Here is a 10,078-nt window from a genome sequence, read left to right as displayed (position 1 = left end):
TAACTTTTTAGTTTTAGTTACTTTTTCTTATTTGTAAGTCGCTTTGGACAAAAGCGTCTGCTAAATGACAAAAGTAAGTAAGTAAAGTAAAGTATGAAAATGTCTTAATTTTTAGTAGCCCTGTCAGATTAGGTGTCAAAAACATGTTGGGTGTGTGTTGTACTGTGTCCCCTTTATATATTGTCAATTTTGATTACTAACATAAATACAATTAAATTTAGTAAAAAACTGCATATAAACTATAAATTAATTTAAAAACTGTACTTACATATTTAAAAAAAAAACTATAAAATTGAAGAAAAAAAAATGACTAAAATCTGAGCTAAAATTAAAACAGAAAATTCTGTGAACAGTAGGGTTATTATAGTTTAATAAATCTAAAACCATACAATCAATCAATCAATAAACAAGTTAATAGTTACAATAAAGATGCTTCAAAAGGTTCTTCAAGCTGTGCCATAGAAGAACCAGTTTTGGTTCCACAGATAACCATTCAGTCAAAGGTTCTTTAAAGAACCATCTCTTTCTTACTTTTTTATAATCTGAAGAACCTTCTTTCACCACAAAGAACCTTTAGTGAAACAAAAAAGGTTCTTAATGGAACCATTTAGACAAAGGTTCTTCTATGGCATCGTGAAGCACCTTTAGTTTTAAGAGTGTACTTCAAATAAAATAAAAACTTAAGCTTGTTTTATTTCAGATAGTTACCATAAGAACATTTCTCATTTTTATTTAGTTTAACTTAACTAAAACAAAACCTAGAATAAAAAAGAGATAAAAATGATATAGACATTCATATAGATACTGTATGTATTGAAAGAAAAATGATGAAAAAACACAATAAAAATTCAAAATAATAAAAACTGTTAGTAGAAGTATTATTATTATTATAGTGTGTCAACGATACTAAAATAAAACTAGGATACAGTAGCGCACAAATTGTGTAGAAATTTTTTTTTACTCCAAAATTGCTTGTAAATTTCACACAAAAAAAAAAACTCCATTTAAAATCTCTTGTTAAACTCCAATAATCTGTCTCATTTATAGTATGACTTCAAAAAATCTAGTTTTACAATATACTGCACATTTTGACACAATATGTAAAATATAAAATATTCACATGCACAGTGCACTTACTATACACACTTTAGAAACAGAGCAGTGTGGCAGTATGCTGTTACAAAGCTATAGTTAAAGTGTTTCTGTCAGGCGTCTAATGTTCTCGCCACGAGTTTGTCTTTAAGAACAGCCCACTGAGGAAACATGAACATGTGTGCGGTCAGCGTGACGCGACGAGGCCCGTCCAGAGCCACTCACAGCTTGACTGACAGTTTCTTCCATTCCAGCTGGATCTGAATCTCTCCGGACTGTTTTCATTTCTTTCGGCTGGGGATTCGAACACCGAGGTTTTAGCAGCTCAAAGCCTCATATGGCTTTATTGTGTTCCTCTATCCCTCGACAGCACTTGACAATAACGTTACAGGAGGTTATGATAGAGCGCCTTATGATAAAGAACACTGTTCATCCTTCGTGTCCTTTTTTTCTTCAGAACGGCTTCGGTCTTTCATGAAATCCTCAGAGCGGTTGTGAAATACCTGCGGTGGGATATTGCACCATGAAATCTATAATCTTTGCAAACCTGTGCTTCCAATTGTCAGATGCTGTATTGTCCTTATGTGCATAACAATTACTGCATACATAGACTCCAGCTGGATTTGTTTTGAAAGAAATTAATACTTTTATTCAGCTAGGATGCATTACATTGATCAAAAGTGACAGTAAAGACATTTATTGTGTTACTAATGATTTATAATTAAAATAGATGCCGTTCTTTTTAACTTTCAATGCATCAGTGAATTCTGAAATCAGATGTATGGAGGTTTTCACAAATAAAATATGAAGCAGCACAACTATTTTCAACATTGAAAATAATAAGAAATGTTTCTTGAGCAACAAATCAGGATCATGTGACACTGAAGACTAGAGTAATGATACTGAAAATTCAGCTTTGATCACAGGAATAAATTACATTTTGTTATATATATTTAAATAGAAAAATATAGAAGCCTGTTTCCACCAAGGAATAAATTTTTTTTAAACTTTTCATCTCACAATTCAGATTTTTTGTTCCTCATAATTCTGAGTTTAAATCTCACAATTCTGACTTTTTTTTTGTAATTTTTATGTTACACTTCTGAGTTGACATTTTGAAATTCCCAGAACATCTGAATTATGAGATATAAACTCAGAATTTTGAGAAAAAATCAGAACTGTGCGATATAGTCACAGTTATTGTTTTTATTTTTACAGAAAATTATTGATCAGATAAATGCGGCCTTGGTAAACATTACATAGGTCTTGCAAAAAATATTACAAATCTCAAACTTTTGAATGGTAGTGCATAAATAGTATAAAGATTATTATGTTTAATAAAATGTATTTTTGTTGTTGTTGTTGTTTAATAGCGGGTCAATTAACCCTTTACTGCCGCCATCAAATCAATTAAAACACTTGCATTCTTTGCATTCTCGGTATGTACTAAAATGTAAACCTCTCCAGATGTAGGAAATACAAAGAAATATGTCTCAGTTGACAATGTTATGCTTTTTTGTGCATTGTCTGTGCACAAGCGGTGAAAACACCTCTACCATAAATCCCAGCTTAATAAAGCTTACGGTGTACAGTTTTCGTCTCTGTTGAGTTCAGCCTCAGTGCTGCTGATGTAGGTTACTCTTGTAGCAATGCAGTTACATTTTGTTATACTGCCATTACCCTTTACACAGAACAAGCATTATTTCGCATAGACTTGTACACATAATTAACAGACAGTTTTGGAGTTGTGAGACCAGTGCACCTGCGGTGTCACGGCCTGTCCTCATTGTGACTTTGTAAATGCACATACCACTGCGCAAATTGTCAAGATATCCTTTCTAGCTGATGGGTTCTGCTAATTGGCAATCAACCTCATGTGACTGTTCTTTTGCAGCTGCATTTGTAATTTCAGATTTAATTACATTGAAGTCAGGAGTGTCCTTTTGTAGCGTCTCTGTTGTTTTATTCACAATCTGTGTCAACACAGCTTGCACTCATACAATGCAACGTGCAAATGCATCTGAAATAGCTACTAAAATCCTGCTAAAAATGAAATGGCCAGCACAGCGTTACATGAGACTAGCGTTGCAGGACATAAAGAAATGGATGGGTTTTTCCAGCACATCTCTGCTAGGTCAGGCTCCATATCCATGTAAAAGGTGCTCAGATGCAGCTCTAAGAGTGAGAGCAGATAAATACTTCAGGTGCCATTTACAGTGATGACACGACTGTTCACCTCAGTCTGAGGACTGAAGGATGAATATAGAGAAAGAAGCATTAAAAGGAAAGAAATAGGGAATAGTTTGGCTAAGAGAGACTGTCCTTTAGAGAGAGAGACAGAGAAATCAATAAATGAATGCTTAAAAAACCTGTCCAAGTCACATTTCAACCCATGAGCAAAAGAAGAAATTAAACTTTGCAAATGCAGTCTATTTTATGACTATCTTTTTCTCAAGGTATAAATAAGCACTCAAATTTTTTTGAAAAATTATTCAATATTATTTAAATTGTAAAGTATTTATGCACCATTTATCACATTAAAGTAATAAAACTGGGCTTAATTATCATTAAAAAATGCAATAAATTCTTGATGGTCATAAAATAGGCTTCTTTTTATGCAAAATATAATTTCCTATTTTTCTGTTCTGGAAAGGTCGTCAGTGTCCCAAGATACCAGTGTGGTTCAACTTTGACCTCTAGTACAAAATCCTTGTCCATGTCTTCATGTTGTACTAGTATGGCTAAATGGCGGGACCATTTTCTGTTGGTCTTGTCTTTATTTTAAAACACTTTTTGATGCAATTCAAATCTATAAGTTCACAGAGATGGCACCAGTCTCGTATATGCATGAATATATAGTCAAGCTCTGGTGTAGTCCATAAATATTTGCCTTTAAGTCTGGCGAAAAGAAGAAGAACTAGAAAACAGGCATTCTTTAGTCCATTTTTGCTTTAATTTCCATTATTTGACTTTTTCAGCAAAACAGTATTAAAATAATAAGACGCTCAAATACCATATATAAGGGACTTGAGACAAGGGTATATTCAGCTACAGCCTCCTACATTCACAGAGAGCTTTTGATTTGTTCTGTGAACTGGAGCAGAACATCTTGGACTAAAAAAAGGATAGCGTTCAGAGTCAGCACACTTACAGTGGGAGACAAGGATGGAAAACAAACATGTCTCCTCATATCACTGTAACATAGAAGCGAGATGCTGAGACGTCAGCGAACTGAGCAGAAGAGTATGATTAGTATTTTCCTGAGGTGTGACCAAATATATCTGCCGCGCTATAGCAAAATCTCTACATTTCCAGTGCACAAAGAGATCATTTTCATGCCAGTTATTCAAATGAAAACCTGCAGTGGAATCTCTTCAGAAGCTGCTAATGACAGCCATGGGCAGGTTTCTCATCTCCAGATGCCGACGAAGGAAAGACGTTGCCAGTGTGTTTCCTTGGAAACTCCTAGAATAACAATTGCTGCTAGCTGTCTGTTGATGTTGCCAACTCTTCCAGTCTGATGCATGCCAGCATGTGCCTGTGTTTCAAGTGTGAGGCGCTGGTGTTGAACATATGCTTGGCAGCGCCGCATCTCATTGAAGCCAAAAACATGCAGACCTTGCACTTAGATATTTGCAGTTGATCTGTCCTAAAAACATTACTGACCAATAAAACCTTAGCAACTCTCTTTAATAGAGTCCATCAGTTGGGTTCTGTAAGTAAAAATCCCATAAATTTTCTCCTTTGGGGAATTGATTTTTTAAAGTTATTTTTATGCCTTTTTATTGAGATAGGACAGTAGAGAGACAACAGGCAATTACTGATACAAATTGCTCCAGTCTCTTTATGCTCTCAAATGTAATTATTTGTGTGTGTTTATATTTATGTTTGCATATTTTGCAATAAATGTAAAATTACAATTATGTTATATACATAATCAACCTATTTAAATCAATAGTTTTATATTTATCCATCATCATTTGCAATAGTTCTTTCCCTCATTAAAGCCATTAATTGCACAGCCTTGTACCTTTTCTCTTGTGCTTTTTTGCTTCAAATCAAAGTTTGTAATGTTGCGATTCACCTCAATGCTGGTTGGTTTGGTTTTAACAAGGTTTTTTTTTTTTTCTTATGGGAAAAATGAATTCATACATTTGTATTCACTCGAATTAAAACAGTTTACTACTTCATTTAGCCTTTTCTTCTAAGAAAAACCAACCTAATCTCAGGAGAAAATGTATCTATTTCACAAGGTGGCGATTTCGTATGAATTCATAGAATGTGATTTGTACAAGGAACCAAAACTCCATCAGTGACAGAATGGAGAAAAAAACCTTGGGAGAAACCAGGCTCAGTCGGGGGGCCAGTTCTCCTCTGGCCAGACGAAACAGCAGTTCAATTCCAACTGCAGCAAAGTCAGATTGTGTAAAGGACTCATCTGGTTCCTGTGGTCTTGTCCCAATGGCTGTCTAGGTGACAAGGTCTTCACTGGGGATCTGTCTCTGGGGCTCATCTAAGTGATCTGGATACGGACTGGATCGGGTGGCTACCGTGATCTCGGAATAAGAAAGAAACAGACTAATATTAGCATAGATGCCATTCTTCTTATGATGTAACAAGTGCATCGGGTGTTATGGGAGGTGTTCCCGGTTCTGGTTGACCTAATTAATGCAGTCTAACAATCCTTTAACGGATTTTAAAGTCGTGTCGTCGTCGTGACGTATTGTTATTTATTGTCGAAATTGGTGCTCTGCGTTTAACCCATCCAAGTGCACACACACAACAGTGAGTAGTGAACAAATGCACACACACACCGTGAACACACACCCGGAGCAGTGGGCAGCCATTTATGCTGCGGCGCCCGGGGAGCAGTTGGGGGTTCGGTGCCTTGCTCAAGGGCACCTCAGTCGTGGTATTGAGGGTGGAGAGAGCGCTGGACATTCACTCCCCCCACCTACAATTCCTGCCGGCCGGGGACTCGAACCCGCAACCTTTCGATTACGAGTCCAATTCTCTAACCATTAGGCCACGACTTCCCCACGAATATTAGAAGCGTATTAGTGTGTTGTGTACACCAGGTTAAAGAGATGTGTCTTTAATCTAGATTTAAGCTGACAGAGTGTGTCTGCCTCCCGAACAGTGTTAGGTAGATTGAACTATTTTGAACAAAGTTGTGTGAAAAACTCCCATAGTGCCTGGTTCTCAGCCAGCGTGCAACTTCACATGCTTACAGGTAAAAATCACAGCCAGGAACAGATTAGTCGTAAGTACAGTGCTAAAGCTCACGGCAGAACTGGTGTTAGTGCCAACTCGGCCTCAATGAAGGCTTGTGACGTTCCCCGTTCAGTTTATTTTCCCTCAGAGAGCAAAGACTGTGGTATGAATCTGGTCTTAAGACGTCTATGAATCTGGTCTTAAGTCTATGTGGTCTTAAGACGCTCGCCGCTGCGAGCTAATATGAAGAGACGCCCCTCGGAGACACACAGCTGATTACACGTTGGGAGTCTCGATCACGACCCATCATTTTGAGTGCCTAGCGCAGGATGTCAAACGTGGACTGAACATTAATACCAATGTTTCCAAAAGCTACTGATGTCATCAGAAGCTACACTGCAATTAACTGCTGCTAGCATGTAATTCACATGGCACTGCAATGGCACCATCCTAAGAACAAAAGACAGGTTGTGGTTAGCTTTGTTTGCTACGACAAGCAACACTATTACTTGGGCTCTTACTTGGGGTAGTGATTTGAACAAACCCCTAATGCTAAGTCTGGTTTGTAACCTGCTAGCTTGTATAACTTTTCTATGCATCTGATTTGGGTACGTTAAAACAGGTGGATAAAATGTCACAGACACTCAGAACACCCTAGTTTAAAACACACTAAATCCCAACCAGAACTACATAGCAACTACATAGCAATTGACTAAAACCATCCGATCAGCTTAGCAACACACTAATAACAAGCAGAATAATTTAACAACCACATAGTAGCACACTAAAAACCAAGCAGGACAACTTGGCAATCACAAAGCAGCAGAGTTAAAACCAAAAACACTTCTTAGTAACCACTAAAAGTCAAAACCAATTAAAAACCTTAGCGAACACATAGCAGCACACTAAAAATGGCCAAGAACAACTAAGCAACACACTAAAAACTGCATAGCAACAGCCTACGAACAACACGGAACACCCTAGCAACCACATAGCAACACACTAAAGACCAAGAACACCCTAGCAACCACATGGAAACACCCTAAAAAACAAGAACAGTTTAGCAACAGCATAGCAACACATTAAAAACACTTTAAACACATTAAAATGGCATAAAACACCCTATAAGCCACCTAGAACACCTTAGCAACCACATAGCAACACACTAAAAAATATAAACCACCCAGAACACCCTAGCAACCACATAACAACACATTAAAAACCAAGAACAGCTGAGCAACAGCATAGCTAAAACCCCAAATCACCCAGAACACCCTAGCAACCACAATGCAACACACTAAAAACCACTTAGAACACCTTAAAATTGCATAGCAATGTCCTGCAAACCATCCAGAACACCCTAGTAACCACATAGCAACACACTAAAAAATATAAACCACCCAGAACACCCTAGCAACCACATAACAACACATTAAAAACCAAGAACAGCTGAGCAACAGCATAGCTAAAACCCCAAATCACCCAGAACACCCTAGCAACCACAATGCAACACACTAAAAACCACTTAGAACACCTTAAAATTGCATAGCAATGTCCTGCAAACCATCCAGAACACCCTAGCAACCACATAGCCACACACTAAAAAACAACCAGAACAACTTAGCAGCACATTAAAAACCTCCCACAACACCCTAGCAACCACATAGCAACACACTAAAAACCGAGAACAGTTCATCAACCGCATAGCAACACACAAAAACCACCCAGAACATCCTAGAAACCACATTGGAATGCATTAAAGACCTTCCTGAATATTCTAGTAACTGCACAGAAACGTGTTAAAAGTTAACAACTACTCAGAACATCTTAGCAACCACCATCAGAGAACTGTGAAATCTAGTCTCTCTACACAGCTGAGCAGATGAAGTGTGCGACGTCTTCAAATAACTCTCTAAGAATATAAGTGTTTCTGTGTAAGAGTAAAGTCAGTCTCCTTCACTTTCTCTCACACTCGGCTGCCTAGCAACGTTGCCTTGGCAACTGTATTGCATCGGTGAAGTCTGTGGAAGTGCAATCCTGCCCCCGAAAAAAGAAAAACACACAAAGTCAAGGAGAAACACAGTGATGACTTCATTTTCTTCCCTGAATGAGAGTATATCGCTGGCGTTTAAATTGATGAGCACTGAAAGAATTTCCCCTGACACTCGTCTCTCACTTTAGCAATCCAGGATAGATACAAGCCCTGCCCACTGAGACAGAGAGGAACCAATCAGCATCTAGCGTTTTGTTTGTGGAGATCAAGTGAGAAAGCCATTTAAGCTGCTTATATTGGCCATCTGAGCTTTAGCAATCCAGGATCAGGCTGTCTGATGAGGAGAAACACTGAAATTGTTTTGAATTGGCTGAAGTGCTCAGAAAGGGATATTCCAGCCAAAAATCTAAATTTACTTTTAATTTACTCATCCTCAGGTCATCCGAGATGTACTGTAAATCAATGGCTACCGTCACTTTCAGAGTCAAAAAAGTATATACAGGCAACACAAAATTAATCCCCGTGGCTCCTGATAGTATATTGAGGTTTTAGGAAGCGAAACGCTTGGTCTGTGCAAGAAACAGAACATTATTTACAACATTATTATCTGTAATCCAGAGCCGCAGGCAAACAGGGAGATCCGATTGCGTTGTGAATACTGCGTCAGTCTCTATTGGGACTTGATTGTCGGTGTGTTTTGGATGTATATATGTGTTTGAGATGTTTATATATATAAATGAAAAAATGTAACGATGAATGCAAAAAATAATAAAGATAATATATATAAATATAATAATATAAAAAATGTATAGATTATGCAGGACTTCAGTTATCAAAATGCTCTAAATGGCTCAAAATAAACCATAAAATACAGTTGTGGTCAGAATTATTGAAACCCTTGGTAAATATGATCAAAGAAGACTGTGAAAATTAACCTGCTTTGTTAATCCTTTTGATCTTTTATTTAAAAAATTCACAAAAAGCTAACCTTTCATTGGATAATAAGAATTTAAAATGGGGGGAAATATCATTATGAAATAAATGTTTTTCTCTGATACACATTGGTCACAATTAACGACACCTTTTTATTCAATACTTTTTGAAACCTCCATTTGTCAGTTTAACAGCTCTAAATCTTCTCCTATAATGCCTGATGAGGTTAGAGAACACCTGACAAGAGATCAGAGACCATTCCTTCATCCAGAATCACTCCAGATCCTTTAGATTCCCAGCTCCATGTTGGTGCTTCTTCTCTTCAGTTCACCTCACTCATTTTCTACAGAGTTCAGGTCAGAGGACTGGAATGGCCAGCAGAAGCTTGGTTGTGTGCTCAGTGACCCATTTTTGTGTTGTTTTTGAGGTTTGTGTTTGGATTATTGTACGGTTGGAAGATCCAAACATGGCCCATTATAAGATTTCTAATAGAATCAGTCACTTATTGATTTTTTATCTGTTGGTATTTGATAGAATCAGTGATGCCATGTGTCTGAACAAGATGTCCAGGACCTCCAGCAGAAATATAGGTCCACAACATCACAAATACAGCAATATATTTCATTGTACACATGGGGTACTTTTTATCCCTGTGTTCACCAAACCCATCTTGAGTGTTTGCTGCTAAAAAGCTCATTTTTTAGTTTCATCTGACCATAGAAGCCAGTCCCATTTGAAGTGCCAGTCCTGTCTGATAACTGAATATGCTGGAGATTGTTTTTGGATGAGTGAGGAGAATTTTTCTTGAAATCCTCCCAAACAACATGTGGTGATGTAGGGGCTGTT

This window comes from Barbus barbus (assembly GCF_936440315.1).
Source record: "Barbus barbus genome assembly, chromosome: 39".
NCBI lineage: Eukaryota > Metazoa > Chordata > Actinopteri > Cypriniformes > Cyprinidae > Barbus > Barbus barbus.
This window is presented reverse-complemented; position numbering follows the sequence as displayed.